Source organism: Arachis hypogaea, chromosome 13 (assembly GCF_003086295.3).
Source record: "Arachis hypogaea cultivar Tifrunner chromosome 13, arahy.Tifrunner.gnm2.J5K5, whole genome shotgun sequence".
NCBI classification, from domain to species: domain Eukaryota; kingdom Viridiplantae; phylum Streptophyta; class Magnoliopsida; order Fabales; family Fabaceae; genus Arachis; species Arachis hypogaea.
In genome coordinates, this window is record NC_092048.1 from 71,525,618 (window position 1) to 71,548,128 (window position 22,511).

General features: G+C 40.1%; 1 non-coding gene across 1 annotated transcript; it reads right to left on the bottom strand.

Moving 5' to 3' along the window:
• Positions 1 to 13,454: 13,454 nt before the first annotated feature.
• LOC112738554 (small nucleolar RNA R71) lies at positions 13,455 to 13,562 on the bottom strand. The gene has a single exon (XR_003169509.1). It is a non-coding gene; the product is annotated as a small nucleolar RNA R71 (small nucleolar RNA).
• Between the last annotated feature and the right edge of the window lie 8,949 nt (positions 13,563 to 22,511).

A 22,511-nucleotide genomic window follows, 5' to 3' on the forward strand; every position in this document is an offset into this window, starting at 1 on the left:
CATTCACCTGTCCATTTGGAGTGTTTGCTTATAGAAGGATGCCTTTTGGGCTCTGCAATGCTCCAGCAACCATCCAATGGTGTATGCTCTCCATATTCTCTGACATGGCAGAAATATTTTTAGAGGTTTTTATGGATGACTTTTCTGTCTTTGGCAACTCTTTTGACACTTATCTGCAACATCTAACCCTTTTATTGAAAAGTTGCCAAGAAAAAAATTTAGTTTTGAATTGGAAAAAATGCCATTTTATGGTACCAGAGGGCATTGTTCTTGGGCATAAGGTTTCAAGCAAGGGTATAGAAGTTGACAGAGCAAAAATAGAAATCATTGAAAAGCTTCCTATACCTGTTAATGTGAAAGCATTAAGAAGTTTTCTTGGACATGCTGGTTTTTACAGGAGATTCATCAAAGAATTTTTAAAAATAGCCAAACCACTGAGCAATCTGCTAGTAATTGACAACCCTTTCATTTTTTGTGACAATTGCAAGCATGCCTTTGAAACTTTAAAAAGAAAACTCACTACAGCACCAATCATCACACCCCCAGATTGGGAATTGCCTTTTGAACTCAAGTGTGATAAAAGTGACTTTGTCATTGGTGCTGTATTGGGGCAAAAGAAAGATAAGCTGCATAATGTTATATACTATGCCAGCAAGGTGTTGAATCTAAACAGGATTCAAAGCCAAGGCTTATTAGGTGGGTGTTGCTGTTACAAGAATTTGACATTGAAGTGAGAGATAGGGAAGGGAATCAGAACCAAGTGGCAGACCATTTGTCAAGATTATCACAAAAAGCTAACCAAGATACACCACAACTAGTGAATGAAAAATTTCCAGATGAATACCTTCTTCAAATCCAGCAGGCACTTTGGTTTGCTGAAATTGCAAACTATAAGGTGGGAAGGAAGATTCCTCAAGAGTTTACCAAGCAACAAGTGAAGAAGCTGTGTAATTGTTCATACCCTGGGTCGAGCTATCCGACCCGGGATGATTAGCGACAAAGCGACCGACCTCTTCAGGTCAGACTATACGACCTCTTTCCAAAGAGCTCGGCCAAATCGACAGGAAAGCCCAAAAAGGGCCCAACTCAAGGAATACGACCCAGATCCAAAGGCAGCCCAAGCCTATAGAGATAAGGGCGGTTCCCTTGAAGATAAGCATACCTCACTCAATGATAAGATAAGATCAGATAACTAACTTATCTTATCTAAAAAGGTCACTCCATACCATTATAAATACACTAGAGCACCCAGGTACAACTCATACTCTGATTCTACTAAAAACCTGCTTAATACCCTTGTTAACTTAAGTATCAGAGTCCCTTGCAGGTACCACCACCCTCCGGTGATAAAGGATCAGCAGCATAGCCGGCCAAACAAGTCAGACACAACTGCTCCACCAGCCGAACACGTAAGCTCTGACCAGTACATAAGATCTCATCCGAGATCGACCTATAGTTTCAGGTAACCCTCGGAACATTAGCGCCGTTGCCGGGGAATCTGGAAGTCATCCCACCACCATGCCGGACCACCATGACAACAACCACGACTCAGATCTAGAAGATAGAACGCCGCACAAAAACGCGGACACTACACCAAAAGATATCCCCGCAACCTAACAGAGACAAGAATTTACCAAACCTGGGATCCCTTGAGATTCTTCAAGATCGTTTAAAACAACTTGAGAAAGAAGCCCAACATCAGTGAGAAGCTGGGAAAGACCTTGTTCATACCCTGGGTCGAACTGTCCGATCCGGGATGTTTAGCGACAAAGCGACCGACCTCTTCAGGTCAGATCATCCGACCTCTTCTCAAAGTGCTCGGCCAAATTTCCAGGAAAACCCAATAAAGGGCCCAAATAGAGGAACACGACCCAAATCCAAAGGCAGCCCAAGCCTATAGAGATAAGGGTGGTTCTCTTGAAGATAAGATGACCTCACTCAAAGATAAGATAAGATAAGATAAGATAACTAACTTATCTTATCTAAGAAGGTCACTCTACACCATTATAAATACACTGGAGCACCCAGGTATAACTCATACTCTGATCCTACTAAAAACCTGCTTAATACCCTTGCTAACTTAAGCATCGGAGTCCCTTGCAGGTACCACCACCCACCGGTGACAAAGGATCAGCAACGTAGCCAGTCCAACAAGTCGGGCACTACAGTTTCAGGTAACTCTCGGAACATTGGCGCCGTTGCCGGGGAATCTGGAAGTCATCCCACCACCATGGCGGACGACCATGACAACGACCACGATTCAGATCTAGAAGATAGAACGCCGCACAAGAATGTGGACACTACACCAAAAGATACTCCTCAACCTAACAAAAATAACGATTCACCAATTGTGAGAGCCGTGGAGGCACTTCAAGATCGTTTAAAGCAACTCAAAAAAGAGGTGGAACACCAACGAGAAGCTGAGAGAGATCTACGAAGTGAAGTTAGGCGACACCGCGAGTTAGAGGACAAGCTCCTAAAACTCAAAGCAGATCTCAAAACCAAGACTACTCGATCCGGTCACGAAGATGACTCCCGTAAGGACCAAGACCTATTCACTAAAGAGATCATGAGGACCAAAATCCCAAAGGACTTCAAACTTCCCAACATGACTTTATACGATGGCACAGTAGATCCCGACCATCATCTCAGTAACTTCAGAAGTAGAATGTACCTCACCGATGCCTCAGATGCAGTTTGCTGTAAAGCCTTCTCGATTACTTTAACAAAGACAACAATTAGATGGTTCGACAATCTACCTCCTAGGTCCATCTCAAGCTTCGACGACTTAGCCAAGAAGTTCCTGGCCAGATTCTCCATCCAAAAAGATAAGGCTAAGCATGCCTCAAGTCTGTTAGGAATCAAACAAGGAGATCGGGAAAGTCTCCGCAGCTACATGGAAAGATTCAACAAAGCATGTCTGAACATACAAAGCCTACCAACAGAGGCCGCCATTATGGGTCTCATCAATGGCTTACGTGAAGGACCTTTTAGCCAATCTATATCGAAAAAACACCCCACATCTCTGAACGAAGTGCAAGAATGAGCAGAGAAGTACATCAACATGGAAGAAACCTCTCGACTAGGAGAGACCTCAAAATCCGGATTCAACTACTCCTCCCGAGATAAGGATAAAGAATCCAAAAAGAAAGAAGATCAACATGGGGAAAAAATAAAAAAATATCACAATTACACCCCTCTTCGGGTGTCCCTTGTGGATGTCTACAGAGAAGTGTGCACTGAAAAAATACCCCCAGCTCGACCACTCAAAGGCAGAAAAGGAGGAGGAAATCGGACTGAATATTGTGAATATCATCAAATCTGTGGGCATTCTACCAATGAATGCTTTGACTTAAAGAATGTCATAGAAAAACTAGTAAGAGAAGGGAAATTAGGTCGATACATAGCCACCCGAGACAACGAGCAAAGAAAAAATAGAAGGGACGAAGATGCCGGACGAACCGAGCAATCACCTCGTACACCAGAGAGACACGTCCACATGATACACGGAGGATTTACAGGAGGAGAAATCTCCAAATCATCTCGCAAAAGATATCTTAAAGAAGTATATTATGTCGAGGGAAAGGAGGAAGCACCCGACATTCCCACAATTACTTTTACCAAAGAGGACGCATCCGGCATAATCTTAGGACACGACGATCCCATGGTCATCACTATTATACTGGCAAACGCAAATCTCCACCGCACACTAGTAGACCAAGGAAGCTCCGCCGACATCTTGTTCAAAACTGCCTTCGATAAACTCGGCCTGGAAGAAAAAGAACTCAAAGCATATCCGAACAGCCTGTTCGGACTGGGAGACACTCCAGTTCAGCCACTTGGATACATCCCGTTACACACGACCTTCAGAAAAGGAAACCAATGAAGAACACTCAAGATAGACTACATCGTGATCGACGTGAGTTCAACCTACAATGCCTTAATAGGTCGGAACAAAAATCAGCTTGGCGCAGTAGTCTCGACTCCACATCTATGCATGAAGTTCCCAACTACAGAAGGAATAGCTACAATAAAAGCATACTAGAATCATGGTACATTGCTTTTAGACTTTCGTTGTAGCTATTATTGTACCATGATTCTGGTCATAACCTCTGAGCATAATCTCCTATATTATGGTACATTGCTTTGAAATGGGTTTGTGCTGAATTTTAGGTGAAAAGAGCAACAAAAGGGGAAGAAAATAACATATAAAGCTAGGCATGTGAAGCTGGGCGTGGCACGCTAAGCTTTTGAACCAACTCTTAACAATGGGCGTGCCACTTGAAGCTATGGGCGTGGCACGCTAGGCCAACATTCCAACAAAGAAGGTTGAAGAATTTTACATGGGCGTGCCACTTGGAGCTCTGGGCGTGGCACGCCAAGTTTGAGAAGCCAAGATGCTAAAGAGGGTGTGCCACTTGGTGTTTTGGGCGTGGCATGCTAGGCTTAAGTTCCAGAGGAGTAATTTTGAGCCCAACTATAGGCGTGGCACACCAAGCAATGGGCTTGGCATGCCGGGGCATATGCCAGCCTGACCTCCTCTCATTCAAATGAAGATATCTTGAGCTACATAACTCCAAATGAGATGATTCTAGTGCCATTAGAAAGTAGACATCCAGAACTTTCCAACCATATATAAAACTTTATGATGGACACTAGAATTGAGGAAGATATTGACCCCGAAAACACCGGGAGCAAAACACGTCACTGCAGAGTTACTAGCCTGACCTCAAGAGCTTTCCAACGATATATAACATTCTAGGGTGGATGTTAAACCTGAAGGTAAAAAAGGCCATTAATTAACCTGGGCGTGCCATTTCATATTGAAGGCGTAGCACGCCAGCCCTATTTTCATAATGGGCGTGCCATTTGGAATTCTGGGCGTGGCACGCCAGTTCTAATGGCCAGAGAGGAGATTTTGGTGCATCATTAAAGGCGTGGCACGCCAGTTTTGGGCGTGGCACGCCAGCTTCACAACATATGGGGCGTGGCACGCTGGGCTACCTGACAGACTGACCTATCCACCTTCAAATGGGCATAACTTGAGCTACATAAATAAAAATGAGTTGATTCCAAAGGCGTTGGAAAGCTAACATCCAGGATTTTCGAACAATATATAATACTTCATAGTGGACATTCATTTTGAGGCCTAACCAACTCCATAATTTCAACGTTGCAAAGTGGGTCATACTCCAAAGGGCAAAATCAAGTGGGAGTGGCACTTGAAACCACACACTAACTTCTCCCTGCAGCCCCCAACCTTCAATCAAAGCCCACTCCAACTCTCATTCAAGCCACACTTATCAATCAATCAAGGCCACAAGAAGAATCTAGAATAGTTTATTTTCATTTCATTGTAATTTGCTTTTAATTTCATTTAAGTTTGTAATTTAAGAGAGCCTATATAAAGGCCTCAGTTTCATAGAATTACTCATGGCTAGATTGGGGGAAGTCTTCGGACCCTCTCTATTCACCATCAATTTCTTCTCTTTTCTTTCTTACTTTGTAAATAATTTAGTTATGAATTACTAACTCTTTCCATTGGGAAAGAGAGCTCTATTGTTTTTCAATCGATTGATTGTTTTTATTCTTCTTCTTCTCTTTATCTCTCTTTGATTTACTAGAAAGAATTTTGTTCTTCATGATAGCATTCAATTATCTTGGAAAAGAGATTAAATGTAATTGGGTTTTATGGGATCCTTGGAAGAGGAAACATAAAACCATGCTTGAAATTCTTTCTCACACTTGAATAGAATTTGGGTTTTGGTGTTTGGATATGGTGACATATAATCCTCCCACTACTTGAACCTAGGAAAATGTGTGGTATAATCAGGGAACAAGCTTCATCTCTTCTCATGAGCAATTGAACAAAGGAATTGGCTATTGATCAAGATTTGAGAGATTGAGTCACCAAGGGATTGGGGCTCAATCAATCATGATTGCCAAGAGATCAATGAGTTGCATGATTGAAGATGAGATAAAATCAATTAATCCAGAGAATACAATATCTCTTGATCCCAATGCTTATTTTATCTTTCTTTCTTTTATTTACTTTATGGTTATTTACATTTTCTGCACTTTACATTTCTAGCACTTTACTTTCTTGTACTTTACTTTCCTTGCCATTTACTTTCTTGCACTTTATTGCTTTCCTTTACTTTCAAGTCATTTATATTTCCTTGTTGCTTATCACTAAAAATTGAATCATCTAACTAGAATAATTAATCAACTATTGCTTGCTTAATCCGTTAATCCTCGTGGGATCGACCTCACTCTTTGTGAGTTTTATTACTTGATATGACCCGGTGCACTTGACGGTAGTTAAAACGGAAGAAGAACTAATTTTTCCGTTATCATATTTTTGGCACCGTTGTCGGGGATTAATTGTGATTAACAAACTACCGGTTGGTTGATTACCTAGATTAGACGCTTTCTTTCTTTCTTTTTGTTTTTGTCATTTAATTTCTTTTTAATTTTCTCTTGCTAGTAAGGTATTTCTGTTATTGCCTCACTAAGAATCCCTCATCTGTGACAATGGGGATTCCAATTTTTTTTTTGTGATTATTTTTTGAGACAGAGTATTTTGCAAGTAAGAATGGAGTCTACCTCATCTTTTGATCAATTATGTCATATGGGATATTGCCCACCACCACAAAATGTTTCTAGTCATTTTCCTAATGGTGGCTGGGAATATCACCAAAAAATGATAGAGTATGAGCAATCAAATGAAATAGAATACCTCCCAGAGTTACAAAATAGTTCATATTGTTATGACAACTATAGAAATTTTGGCTTTGGAAGGAATTTTAATGCTGCATACCCTATTCTTCAAGGACAATCATCCCGTAATTGTCCAACATATGCACCTCCACAAAATCTTCTAGAATTTGCAATAGAAGAACTCTCCAATAGATATCTCTTCATTACCCAACTCAGTGAGTTTTTAAGGCAAAATGTAAAAGAGGTGATTAAAGGTATGGAAATCTCAACAAGAAATCAAGAAGAGCAAATGAGACAATTGGCACAATATTTTGTCGATGAACCAACCAATGTCTTCCCTGGGCCAGGGGAAGAATATCATGCCATCAGTCTAAGGAGTGGAGAAGTGCTTAATGAGGGTGAAAATGAGGAATTGGTAGAGCAAGAAGAAGAGATCTTTGTACCAAGAGAGCTACCATTCCAAGAAGTTCTTGATAAAGAGGATACTCCAACCATCTCACAACACCCATGTTCTGAAAACAAAGAAGTGAAGGCAATCAACCAAAGCACTGGAATAAGGATGGTGACCAAGAAAAGAAGGGTAATATCTATGAAGAAGAGGTCAACCAAAAGCCATCCAACTCCTACCCCAACAAGCAAAGCAAATCAAGAAAATAACAAAAGAAAGCTTGTTGGGAAGAGACCAATACAGGGGACATCAACTTGCTCTTCTCTCCCCTTGAGGTCATTCCTCTTGACAAATTGGAAGAAGAAGAAGAAAGTTGAGAACAACATGTCAAGCTAATGACACTAAAAGAGTGCTTGTTAGGAGGCAACCCAACCGTAGGTAACATTTCTTTCCTTACTTAGTTTACCTTCAATAATTTGACATATGATTGCATTCTAAGATTGGTGTTGCCATGCAAAAATTTGAATTTTAATCTTCACTGGGTACTTGCAACATTCTAAAATGAGAGTGTCACACTAAGTTTGGTGTTGCCACTTACCTTTCATGCATAGTACCATGCACAACTCACTTATTAATGCAATCATATTGTCTCTTTTCTTTATACCTTGATTGTTATCTTTAATTTTGCTTGCTTAAACACATGCATCACTCACATTACTTTCTTGAAGACACTCATGATTAATCATAAATTCCATCACCATTATTTTTTTTGTTGCTTGAGGACAAGCAATCATTCTAAGTTTGGTGTGGAAAGGAAGGAATAGGAGGAAAATGACAATAATGAAGATGAACTAAAAGGTGGTTAAGTTCCTTTTCCTCTTATTTATTCTCTATACTTTCAATTGCATGATTGTCTTCCATTTCTTTCATATGCATGTGTGTTCTTCTTCTCTTGTGAATAAGCATAGCTTGATTGCTAAATTTTAACATGTGCTATGACATTATGACTACCATCTTGAGTTTTGTGAGTTCAAAGCAATTTAGTTTCATGATCATAAACAAACAAGGTAATTAAAGAAGAATCTAGCATGAGCATATAAGTATTGGAAGGCTAGCATGACTATTGTTGCTCAATTGTATTTGAATTTGTTTAATTGAAGTTTTCATCTAGGACATTTTATGAAATTTTTGAAATATTGAAAACACTGAATAAGCAAATCAATTAAAAGATTAAGAAAGAAAAAGGGAAAAATGAGAAAGTTGAAGGCTCTGAGTACCAATGACAATTAATTTGTTAAGTACTTGTGGTGTTTATGTGTCAAGCAAAAAGCTTGAAAACAAAACACTTAGAGTCAAGGCTAGGCTCAAGTGCAAAAGCACTCCCTCAAAGCTCAAGGCTCTGAGCATCAATGATTAGAGAGTAAAGAAAAGAAACAAATGAGCTTAAAGAGTCCTCTAATTAAATGCTTGTGGTGCTTATGTATCAAGTGTTAATACTTGAAAACAAAGCATTTAGAGTCGTAGCTTTCAACACATGGTGCAAAGCACTCAAAAAGTTAAGCTAAGAAAAGAATGAAAAGCTTGTTTCAAGGAAGGAACATAAAGAAAAAGATTTAATAAAATGAGCTAGATAGAAGCATCAATCATTTGAATGTCTTTTGTGATTGTAGCATGCATAAGAAACTAGCCAACCATGAACATAAAAATTGCTACTCTTTTCACCTTGGTTTGTCAAACTTTATTGCATGATTCTTTATTTGCTTGAGGACAAGCAAAGTTTAAGTTGGTGTTGTGATGACTGCGCATCATGTACCCTTTTTCTTATCTAAAATGGCCATAAAAAGAGCATAATCTCATTGAATCAATGCAATTTCATGAACCAAATGATATATATTATGGTACATTGCTTTGAAATGGGTTTGTGCTGAATTTTAGGTGAAAAGAGCAACAAAAGGGGAAGAAAATAACATATAAAGCTAGGCGTGTGACACTGGGCGTGGCACGCCAAGCTTTTGAACCAACTCTCAACAATGGGCGTGCCACTTGAAGCTATGGGCGTGGCACGCCATGCCAACATTCCAGCAAAGAAGGTTCAAGAATTTTACATGGGCGTGCCACTTGGAGCTCTGGGCGTGGCACGCCATGTTTGTGAAGCCAAGATGTCAAAGAGGGCGTGCCACCTGGTGTTTTGGGCGTGGCACGCCAGGCTTAAGTTCCAGAGGAGTAATTTTGAGCCCAACTATGGGCGTGGCACGCCAAGCATTGGGCGTGGCACGCCGGGGCATATGCCAGCTTGACCTCCTCTCATTCAATTAATACTGATCTTCATAGATGTTTTTAGAATTCATTGTACATTCTATCCTTTTTATCCTATATGATTTTCAGTTGCTTGGGGACAAGCAACAATTTAAGTTTGGTGTTGTGATGAGCGGATAATTTATACGCTTTTTGGCATTATTTTTAGTATGCTTTTAGTATATTTTAGTTAGTTTTTATTATGTTTTTATTAGTTTTTAAATAAAAATCACTCTTCTGGACTTTACTATGAGTTTGTGTATTTTTCTGTGATTTCAGGTATTTTCTGGCTGAAATTGAGGGACCTGAGCAAAAATCTGATTCAGAGGCTGAAAAAGGACTACAGATGTTGTTGGATTCTGACCTCCCTGCACTCGAAGTGGATTTTATAGAGCTATAGAAGCCCAATTGGCGCGCTCTTAATTGCGTTGGAAATTAGACATCCTGGGCTTTTCAGCAATATATAATAGTCCATATTTTGCCCAAGATTTGATGGCCCAAACCGGCGTTCCAAGTCAGCTTAAGAATTCTGGCGTCAAAATGCCAGAACTGGCACAAAAGCTGGCGTTTAACTCCAAGAAAAGTCTCTACACATGAAAGCTTCAATGCTCAGCCCAAGCACACACCAAGTGGGCCCGGAAGAAGATTTATGCATTAATTACTCATTTTTGTAATCCTAGGCTACTAGTTTTCTATAAATAGGACCTTTTGCTATTGTATTTTTATCTTTGGACATTTAGTCCCTAGACCTTGGAGGCTGGCAATTTGGCCATGCTTACACCATTATCACTTTTGTATTTTCAACGGTGGAGTTTCTACACACCATAGATTAAGGTGTGGAGCTCTGCTGTTCTTCATGAATTAATACAAGTGCTATTGTTTTTCTATTCAACTCAAGTCTATTTCTTCTCCAAGATATTCATTCGCACCCAAGAACATGATGAATGTGATGATTATGTGACACTCATCACCATTCTCACCTATGAATGCGTGCCTGACAACAACTTCTGTTCTACATGCAAATAATCTTAAATGTGTATCTCTTGGGTTTCTAATCTAAGATTGGAACCTTCGTGGTATAGGCTAGAATTATTGGCGGTCATTCTTGAGATCCGGAAAGTCTAAACCTTGTCTGTGGTATTCCGAGTAGGATCTGGGAAAGGATGACTGTGATGAGCTTCAAACTCGTGAGTGTTGGGCGTGTGACCGACGCAAAAGGATCAATGGATCCTATTCCAACATGATCGAGAACCGACAGATGATTAGCTGTGTGGTGACAGCGTGCGTAGAACATTTTCACTGAGAGGACGGGAAGTAGCCATTGACAACGGTGATGCCCAACATAAAGCTTGCCATGGAAAGGAGTATGAATGATTGGAAGAAGGCAATAGGAAAGTAGAGGTTCAAGAGGAACAAAGCATCTTCATACGCTTATTTGAAATTCCTACCAATGAATTACATAAGTATCTCTATCTTTACTTTATGTTTTATTTATCTTTTAATTATCAATCCTCCATAACCATTTGAATCCGCCTGACTGAGGTTTACAAGATGACCATAGCTTGCTTCAAGCCGACAGTCTTCGTGGGATCGACCCTTACTCATGTAAGGTAATACTTGGACGACCCAGTGCACTTGCTGGTTAGTTGTGCGGAATTGTGACAAAGTGTGATTCACGTTTGAGAGCTCCAAGTTCTTTGGCGCCATTGTTGATGATCACAATTTCATGCACCATGTTTTTGGCGCCGTTGCCGGGGATTGTTCGAGTTTGGACAACTGACAGTTCATCTTGTTGCTTAGATTAGGTAATTTTACTTTATTTTCGAAAATTTTTTTTAAAAATACAAAAAAAATTTTCTATTTTGTTGTTCAGAGTTTTTAAGAATGAATTCTAGAGTTTCATGATGATCTGTTGAAGTCTGGCTAGCTGTGAAGCCATGTCTAATCTTATTAGACCGAGGTTTCAACTTATCATCACAAGAGCTTGTTGATTTCTATCAATTTTGCTGTTGTTAGCAATGATCTGCTAAAGCTGGGCTGGCCATTGGCCATGTCTAGTGTTTTGGACCGGAGCTTTCATTGAAAGCTTGGCTGGCTAGTAAGCCATGTCTAATTCCTGGACCGGAGTTTTAGACTAGCATTGCAATGATTCCTAGAATTCTTATTAAAAATTTTGAATCCCTTTATTTTCTTTTCCACTCAATTTTCGAAAAATCACACCAAAAAAAAATTATAAAATCATAAAAATCAAAAATATTTTATGTTTCTTGTTTGAGTCTAGTGTCAATTTTTAAGTTTGGTGTCAATTGCATGACTTTCTTCTTCTTATATTCTTCGAATATATGCATATTGTTCTTCATTGATCTTCAAGTTATTCTTGATGATTTCATTGCTCTGATCTTTAAATTCTCTTGTTTTGTGTGTTTTGTTGTTTCTCATATGCATTCTCAATTTGTTAGTGTCTCTTATATGAAAATTTTTAAGTTTGGTGTCCTGCATGCATTGTTTGTTTGATTTGAGTTTCCTAAGATTAGTTGTATTTTGATTGTTTCTCATCATTGAAAAATTAAAAAAAAAATTTCAAAACTATGTCTTTTCAAGTCAATAATACAGAGAATTGAAGATTCAGAACATTCAGCAGAAGAATCAAACAGAAAAAGCTGGGCGTTCAAAACGCCCAATGAAGAAGGAAAACTGGCGTTTAAACGCCAGCCAGGGTACCTGGCTGGGCGTTTAACACCCAAAAAGGTAGGATTTTGGGCGTTAAACGCCAGAATGGATGCCATTCTGGGCGTTTAACGCCAGAAGGACACTAGAGGCAAGATTTTGTTTTTAGTTCAAATCTTTTTCAAATTTTCATAATTTTTCAAAATCAAATCTTTTTCAAATCATATCTTTTCAATCATATCCGTTCAAAATCAATTTCTTTCCATTTTTTATTATTTTCAAAAATCCCTGCTACTATTAATGATTTACTTCAAAATTTTCAAGTTGTTACTTGCCTATTAAGAAAGGATCAAATTTTAAATTTTAAGAATCATATCTTTTAATTTCTTGTTAGTCAAGTAATCAACTTTAATTTTAAAACTTTCTTTTTTTAAAATTGATTTTCAATCATATCTTCTCAATCATATCTTTTCAATCACATGTTTTTCAAAATTAACTCTCAATCATATCTTTTTGATTTCTAATTTCAAAATCTTTTTCAAAAATCACTTAATTTATTTCCCAATCTTAATTTTCGAAAATCTCAATCAAATTTTCAAATTTCTTTTTATGATTTCAAAATCTTTTACTTTAATTTCGAAAATTCTTCCCCTCTTCTCACATCCTTCTATTTAAGGACTAACACTCCTCCTCAAGGTGTAATTCGAACTCTATCCCTCTTGATAAGTTTAAATTCTCTTCTATCTACCTCCTCCTTCTATTCTTCTTTTCCTCTGACACCTCAAGGAATCTCTATACTGTGACATAGAGGATTTCCTACTTTCTTGTTCTCTTCTCTTTCATATGAGCAGGAGCAAAGATAAAAGCATTCTTGTTCAAGCTGATCCTGAACCTGAAAGGACCTTGAAGAGAAAGCTAAGAGAAGCTAAAGCACAACTCTCTCTAGAGGGCCTGACAGAGCTTTTCAAAGAAGAAGAAATAATGGCAGCTGAAAACAACAATGCCAATAATGCAAGGAAGGTGCTTGGTGACCTTACTGCACCTACTCCCGACTTCTATGGGAGAAGCATCTCAATCCCTGCCATTGGGGCAAACAACTTTGAGCTTAAGCCTCAATAAGTTTCTCTAATGCAACAGAATTGCAAGTTTCATGGACTTCCCATTGGAAGATCCTCATCAGTTCTTAGCTGAATTCTTGCAAATCTGTGACACTGTCAAGACCAATAGGGTTGACCATGAAGTCTACAGACTTATGCTCTTCCCTTTTGCTGTAAGAGATAGAGCTAGGACATGGTTAGACTCATAGCCTAAAGAAAGCCTGAACTCTTGGGAAAAGCTAGTCAATGCCTTCTTGGCAAAGTTCTTTCCACCTCTAAAATTGAGTAAGCTTAGAGTGGAAGTCCAAACCTTCAGACAGAAGGAAGGTGAATCCCTCTATGAAGCTTGGGAAAGATACAAGCAATTGATCAAAAGGTGCCCTTCTGACATGCTTCCAGAATGGAGTATCATTGTAATCTTCTATGATGGTCTGTCTGAACTGTCCAAGATGTCATTTGACAGCTCTGCTGGAGGATCTCTTCATCTGAAGAAGACACCTGCAGAAGCTCAGGAACTCATTGAAATGGTTGCAAATAACCAATTCATGTACACTTCTGAAAGGAATCCTGTGAATAGTGGGACAACTCAGAAGAAAGGAGTTCTTGAGATTGATACTCTGAATGCCATATTGGCTCAGAATAAGATATTGACTCAACAAGTCAATATGATTTCTCAGAGACTGTCTGGAATGCAAGCAGCAACAGGCAGTACTAAGGAAGCTTCCTCTGAAGAAGAAGCTTATGATCCTGAGAACCCAGTAATGGAAGAGGTGAATTACATGGGAGAACCCTATGGAAACACCTATAATCCTTCATGGAGAAATCATCTAAATCTCTCATGGAAGGATCAACAGAGACCTCAACAAGGTTTCAACAACAATAATGGTGGAAGAAACAGGTTTAGCAATAGCAAGCCTTTTCCATCATCTTCTCAGCAACAAGCAGAGAATTCTAAGCAGAGCCACTTTGACTTAGCAACCATTGTCTCTGATCTAATCAAAACCACTCAAAGTTTCATGACTAAAACAAGGTCCTCCATTAGAAATTTGGAGGCACAAGTAGGTCAGCTGAGTAAGAAAATTACTGAACTCCCTCCTAGTACTCTCCCAAGCAATACAGAAGAGAATCCAAAAAGAGAGTGCAAGGCCATAACCACAACCCACACGGCCGAACCTGGAGAGGAGGAAGAGGCAGTGATCTCCACTGAGGAAGACCTCAATGGACGTCCACTGGCCTCCATGGAGTTCCCTGATGAGGAACCATGGGAATCTGAGGCTCACATAGAGACCATAGAGATTTTATTGAATTTATTCTGTCATTCATGAGCTCTGATGAGTATTCTTCCTCTGAAGAGGATGAAGATGTTACTGAAGAGCAAGTTGCTAAGTACCTTGGAGCAATCATGAAGCTAAATGCCAGGTTGTTTGGTAATGAGACTTGGGAGGATGAACCTCCATTGCTCATCAAAGAACTGGATGACTTGACTAGGCAGAAATTACCTCTTAAGAGACAAGACCCTGGAAAATTCTCAATCCCTTGTACCATAGGCACCATGACCTTTGAGAAGGCTCTGTGTGACCTGGGGTCAAGTGTAAACCTTATGCCTCTCTCTGTAATGGAGAAGCTAGGGATCATTGAGGTACAAGCTGCAAGAATCTCACTGGAGATGGCAGACAATTCAAAGAAACAGGCTTATGGACTTGTAAAGGATGTCTTGGTAAAGGTTGAAGGCCACTACATCCCTGCTGATTTCATAATCCTAGAGACTGGGAAGTGTATGGATGAATCCATCATCCTTGGCAGACCCTTCCTAGCCACAGCAAAAGCTATGATTGATGTTGACAGAGGAGAATTGATCATTCAAGTGAATGAAGACTCCCTTGTGTTTAAAGCTCAAGGATATCCCTCTGTAACCATGGAAAGGAAGCATGAAGAGCTTCTCTCAATACAGAGTCAAATAGAGCCCCCACAGTCAATCTCTAAGTTTAGTGTTGGGAGGCCACAACCCCCACATTCAAACTCTAAGTTTGGTGTTGGGAGGTTCCAACATTGCTCTGAACATCTGTAAGGCTCCATGAGAGCCCACTGTCAAGCTATTGACATTAAAGAAGCGCTTGCTAGGAGGCAACCCAATCTTTAATTATCTAAGTTAAATTTCTATTTTCCTTTGTTATTTTATATTTTTTGTAGGTTGATGATCATGTGAAGTCACAAAAACAATTGAAAAAGCAAAAACAGAATAAAAAATAGTATTAAAAACAGAACACCCTGGAGGAGAAACTTACTGGCGTTTAAACACCAGTAAGGGTGGCAGAATGGGCGTTAAATGCCCAGTCTGGCACCATTCTGGGCGTTTAACGCCAGAAATGGGCACCAGACTGGCGTTTAACGCCAGGAATGGGCAAGAAGCTGGCGTTTAACGCCAGGATTGGTAGAAAAGGGCATTTTTGCATGCCACTTGGTGCAGGGATGAGATATCCTTGACACCTCAGGATCTGTGGACCCCACAGAATCTCCACCTACCCCACCTCTCTCTCTCTCTTCTTCACCCGATCACCAATCACCTCAATACCTCTTCCCCAAAAACCCCTCACCTATCAAATCCCGCCATTCTCTTTACCACTCACATCCATCCTTCATAAAACCCCACCTACCTCACCATTCAAATTCAAACCACTTTCCCTCCCAAACCCACCCATGATGGCCGAACCATACCCCCCTCTCCACTCCTATATAAACCCATCTTCACTCCTTCATTTTCACACAACCTAAACACTACTTCTCCGCCTTGGCCGAAACACAAAGCCCCCTCCATCTCCTCTATTTCTTCTTCTTCTACTCTCTTCTTTCTTCTTTTGCTCGAGGACGAGCAAACCTTCTAAGTTTGGTATGGTTTAGCTAAAGCTTTTTGTTTTTCCATAACCATTTATGACACCAAAGGCCAGAGAAACCTCTAGAAAGAGGAAAGGGAAGGCAAAAGCTTCCACCTCCGAGTCATGGGAGATGGAGAGATTCCGCTCAAGGGTGCATTAAGACCACTTCTATGAAGTTGTGGCCAAGAAGAAGGTGATCCCCGAGGTCCCTTTTAAGCTCAAAAAGGGCGAATATCCGGAGATCTGACATGAGATCCGAAGAAGAGGTTGGGAAGTTCTCACCAACCCTATTTAACAAGTCGGGATCTTAATGGTTCAAGAGTTCTATGCCAATGCATGGATCACCAAGAACCATGATCAAAGTTTAAACCCGGACCCTAAGAATTGGCTTACAATGGTTCGGGGGAAATACTTAGATTTCAGTCCGGAAAATGTAAGGTTGGCATTCAACTTGCCCATGATTCAAGGAGATGCACACCCATACACTAGAAGGGTCAACTTTGATCAAAGGTTGGACCAAGTCCTCATGGACATCTGTGAAGAGGGCGCCCAATGGAAGAGAGATTCAAGAGGGAAGCCGGTTTAACTAAGAAAGCATGACCTCAAGCCCGTGGCTAGGGGATGGTTGGAGTTCATCCAACGCTCGATCATTCCCACTAGCAACCAGTCTGAAGTTACTATAGACCGGGCTATCATGATTCATAGCATCATGATTAGAGAGGAAGTAGAAGTTCATGAGGTTATATCCTAAGAACTCTACAAGGTGGCGGACAAGTCCTCTACTTTAGCAAGGTTAGCCTTCCCTCATCTCATTTGTCACCTTTGCAATTCGGTTGGAATTGACATAGAGGGAGACATTCTCATTGATGAGGACAAGCCCATTACTAAGAAAAGGATGGAGAAAATAAGAGAACCTCACCAAGAGCATGAGGAATTTCCTCATCATGAAATCCCTGAGATGCCTCAAGGGATGCATTTTCCTCCACAAAACTATTGGGAGCAAATCAACACCTCCCTAGGAGAATTAAGTTCCAATATGGGACAACTAAGGGTGGAGCACCAAGAGCATTCCATCCTCCTCCATGAAATTAGAGAAGACCAAAGAACCATGAGAGAGAAGCAACAAAGGCATGGAAGAGACATTGAGGAGCTCAAGCACTCCATAAGATCTTCAAGAGAAAGAACAAGCCGCCATCACTAAGGTGGACCCGTTCTTTAATTTCCTTGTTCTTTATTTTCTGTTTTTCAAATTTTTATGCTTTATGTTTATTTATGTTTGTGTCTTTATTACATGATCATTAGTGTCTTAGTGTCTATGCCTTGAAGCTATGAAAATGAATCCATCACCTTTCTTAATTGAAAAATGTTTTTAATTGAAAAAAGAAAAAGAAGTGCATGAATTTCAAATTTTAAAACAGATTAGTTATTTTGATGTGGTGGCAATACTATTGTTTTTCTGAATGGATGCTTGAACAGTGCATATTTTTTGAATTTGTTGATTCATGAATGTTAAAATTGTTGGCTCTTGAAAGAATGATGGAAAAGGAGAAATGTTATTTGATAATCTGAAAAATCATAAAATTAATTCTTGAAGCAAGAAAAAGCAGTGAAAACTTGTAGAAAAAATTATATATATGCGAAAAAAATGAATGAAAAAAATGCGAAAAAAGAAAAAAAAAGGGAGAAAGAAAGAAAAAGAACAAGCAAGCAGAAAAAGCCAATACCCCTTTAAACCAAAAGGCAAGGGTGATAAAAAGGATCCAAGGCTTTGAGCATCAGTGGATAGGAGGGCCCACAGGAATAAAATCCTGGCCTAAGCAGCTAAACCAAGCTGTCCCTAACCATGTGCTTGTGGCGTGAAGGTGTCAAGTGAAAACTTGAGACTGAGCGGTTGGTGCACGAAATTGTGATCTCCAGGCTCGAACAAATCCTGATAATGGCTGCAGAGCTTGGTGCTCTGATCTTAATTCATAATTGTCACAACTTCAATACAACTAACTAGCAAGTGCACTGGGTCGTCCAAGTAATACCTTACGTGAGTAAGGGTCGAATCCCACGGAGATTGTTGGTATGAAGCAAGCTATGGTCACCTTGTAAATCTCAGTCAGGCAGATATAAAGTGATAATGGTGTTTTCGAATATTATATAATAAAATAGGGATAGAGATACTTATGTAATTCATTGGTGAGAATTTCAGATAAGCGAATGAAGATGCTTTTCGTTCCTCTGAACCTCTGCTTTCCTGCTATCTTCATCCAGTTAGTCTTACTCCTTTCCATAAGAAGAATTGAATAGAAAACAGTAGTACTTTGCATTAATCTTTGAGGAACAGCAGAGCTCCACACCTTAATCTATGGAGTGTAGAAACTCTACCGTTAAAAATACATAAGTGAAGGTCCAGGCATGGCCGAGATGGCCAGCCCCCTAAAACGTGATCAAAGGATCATAAGGTAATCCAAAGATGCCTAATACAATAGTAAGAGGTCCTATTTATAATAAACTAGCTACTAGGGTTTACATGAGTAAGTATTTGATGTATAAATCCACTTCCGGGGCCCACTTGGTGTGTGTTTGGGCTGAGCTTAAGTGTTGCACGTGCAGAGGCCATTTGTGGAGTTGAACGCCAGTTTTTGTGCCAGTTTGGGCGTTCAACTCTGGTTTTGGATCCTTTTCTGGCGCTGGACGCCAGATTTGGGTAGAAAGCTCAAAGCTGGCGTTGAACGCCAGTTTACGTCGTCAATTCTTGGCCAAAGTATGGACTATTATATATTGATGGAAAGCCCTGGATGTCTACCTTCTAACGCAATTGGAAGCGCGCCATTTCGAGTTCTGTAGCTCCAGAAAATCCACTTTGAGTGCAGGGAGGTCAGAATCCAACAGCATCAGCAGTCCTTTTTCAACCTCTGTATCTGATTTCTGCTCAAGTCCCTCAATTTCAGCCAGAAAATACCTGAAATCACTGAAAAACACACAAACTCATAGTAAAGTCCAGAAATGTGAATTTAACACAAAATCTATTAAAAACATCCCTAAAAGTAACTAGATCCTACTAAAAACATACTAAAAACAATGTCAAAAAGCGTATAAATTGTCCGCTCATCACAACACCAAACTTAAATTGTTGCTTGTCCCCAAGCAACTGAAAATCAAAATAGGATAAAAAGAATAGAATATACTATAAATTCCAAACTATCAATGAAACAGAGCTTCAATCATATGAGCGGGACTTATAGCTTTTTGCCTCTTGAATAGTTTTGGCATCTCACTTTATCCATTGAGGTTCAGAATGATTGGCATCTATAGGAACTTCAGATTTCGAATAGTGTTATTGATTCTCTTAGTTCAGTATGATGATTCTTGAACACAGCTTCTTTATGAGTCTTGGCCGTGGCCCTAAGCATTTTGTTTTCCAGTATTACCACCGGATACATAAATGCCACAGACACATAATTGGGTGAACCTTTTCAGATTGTGACTCAGCTTTGCTAAAGTCCCCAATTAGAGGTGTCCAGGGTTCTTAAGCACACTCTTTTTTTTTTTTGCTTTGGACCTTGACTTTAACCGCTCAGTCTCAAGTTTTCACTTGACACCTACACGCCACAAGCACATGGTTAGGGACAGCTTGGTTTAGCCGCTTAGACCAGGATTTTATTCCTTTAGGCCCTCCTATCCACTGATGCTCAAAGCCTTGGGATCCTTTTTATTTGCCCTTGCCTTTTGGTTTTAAGGGTTATTGGATTTTTGCTCTTGCCTCTTGGTTTTAAGAGCTTTTGGCTTTTTCTGCTTGCTTTTTCTTTCTATTTTTTTTTCGGCTATTTTTTTTTTCTGCAAGCTTTGTTCTTTGCTGCTTTTTCTTGCTTCAAGAATCATTTTTTATGATTTTTCAGATTATCAAATAACATGTCTCCTAGTCATCATTCTTTCAAGAGCCAACATATTTAACATTCTTAAACAACAACTTCAAAAGACATATGCACTGTTCAAGCATACATTCAGAAAACAAGAAGCATTATCACCACATCAATATAATTAAACTAAGTTCAAGGATAAATTCAAAACTCATGTACTTCTTGTTCTTTTGAATTAAAACAGTTTTTATTTTAAGAGAGGTGATAGATTCATAGGACATTCATAACTTTAAGACAAAGTTACTAACTACTAATGATCATGTAATGAAGACACAAACATAGATAAGCACATAACATAGAAAACGAAAAACAGAGAAAGTAAGAACAAGGAATGAGTCCACCTTAGTGATGTCCTTGAGCTCTTCTATGTCTCTTCCTTGCCTTGGCTGCTCCTCCTTCATTGCTTTTAGATCTTCTCTGATTTCATGAAGGATGATGGAGTGCTCTTGATGTTCCACCCTTAGTTGCTTCCAATAATTGTGTGGAAGAAAATGTATCCCCTGAGGTATCTCAGGGATCTCTTGATTTGCAGTCAAATGTTCTACCACTGAGCTATAGACCCTTGATGGAAGCTTTTGTCTTCCCTTTCCTCTTTCTAGAGGTTTCTCTGGCCTTAGGTGCCATCAATGGTTATGGAAAAAACAAAAAAGCTATGCTTTTACCACACCAAACTTAGAATGTTGCTCGCCCTCGAGCAAAAGAAGAAAGAATAGAAGAAGAAGAAGAAGAGGATATGGAGGAGATGGATGGAGGTGCGTATTCGGCCATATGGGTGGGATTGGGTGGGAAAGAGATGTTGAATTTTGAAGGTAGTGGTGTTTGGATGTGAGTGGTAAAGGGTTAATAAGGAAGAGTGTTTATTGGGAATAGAGGATGATTGAGAAGAGAGAAGAGAGTGAGTGGAGGTAGGTGGGGATCCTGTGGGGTCCACAGATCCTGAGGTGATCCTGTGAGGTCCCAGATCTTGAGGTGTCAAGGCATTTACATCCCTGCACCAATTTAGGCATGCAAAATGCCCTTGCACACAACTCTGGGCGTTCAGCGCCAGGTTGGTGCCCATTTTGGGCGTTCAACGCCCCTTTGCTGCCATTTCTGGCGTTGAACGCCAGAACCATGCTTGTTCTGGGCGTTCAGCGCCAGGATGCTCCCATTCTGGGCGTTCAGCGCCAGAACTATGCTCTGTTCTGGCGTTTGAACGCCAGACAGATGCTCCTCCAGGGTGTGATTTTTCTTCTGCTGTTTTTTATTCCTGTTTTTGATTTTTTTGTTTATTTTGTGACTCCACATGATCATGAACCTAAGAAAACATGAAAAACAATAAAAATAAGAATTAGATAAACATTGGGTTGCCTCCCAACAAGCGCTTCTTTAATGTCAATAGCTTGACAGTGGGCTCTCATGGAGCCTCACAGATGTGCAGAGCTTTGTTGAGACTCTCCAACACCAAACTTAGAGTTTGGATATGGGAGTTCAACACCAAACTTAGAGTTTGACTGTGGGGGCTCTGGTTGACTCTGCCTTGAGAGAAGCTTTTTCTGCTTCCTCTCCATGGTTGCAGAGGGAGATCCTTGAGTTTTAAACACAAGGGAGTCCTCATTCCATTGAAGGATTATTTCACCTCTGTCAACATTAATCACAGCTCTTGCTGTGGCCAGGAAAGGTCTTCCTAGGATGATGGATTCATCCTCTTCCTTTCCAGTATCCAGGACTATGAAATCAGCAGGGATGTAAAGGCCTTCAACCTTTACTAATACGTCCTCTACTTGTCCATAAGCCTGTTTTCTAGAGCTGTCTGCCATCTCTAATGACATTTTAGCAGCTTGCACCCCATAGATTCCCAGTTTCTCTATTATAGAGAGGGGCATGAGGTTTATTCCTGAACCAAGGTCACACAGAGCCTTAAAGATCATGGTGCCTATGGTACAGGGTATTATGAACTTTCCAGGATCCTGTCTCTTCTGAGGCAATGTCAGTTGATCCAGATCACTTAGTTCATTGATGAACATGGGAGGTTCAACTTCCCAAGTATCAATGCCAAATAATTTGGCATTTAGCTTCATGATTGCACCAAGAAACTTGGCAGTTTGCTCTTCAGTAACATCCTCATTCTCTTCAGAAGAGGAATACTCATCAGAGCTCATGAAGGGCATAAGGAGGTTCAATGGGATCTCTATGGTCTCTAGATGGGCCCCAGAGTCCTTTAGTTCCTCAGAGGGAAGCTCCTTATTGACCACTGGACGTCCCAGGAGGTCTTCCTCCTTGGGATTCACGTCCTCTCCTCTCTTCACAAGTTCGGCCATGGCGCTTATGTCAATGGCCTTGCACTCTCTTTTTGGATTCTCTTCTGTATTACTTGGGAGAGTACTAGGAGGGATTTCAGTGATCCTTTTACTCAGCTGGCCCACTTGTGCTTCCAGATTTCTAATGGAAGACCTTGTTTCATTCATGAAACTTACAATGGCTTTAGATAGATCAGAGACTAGATTTGCTAAATTAGAAGCATTTTGTTCAGAGTTCTCTGTCTGTTGCTGAGTTGATGATGGAAAAGGCTTGCTGTTGTTAA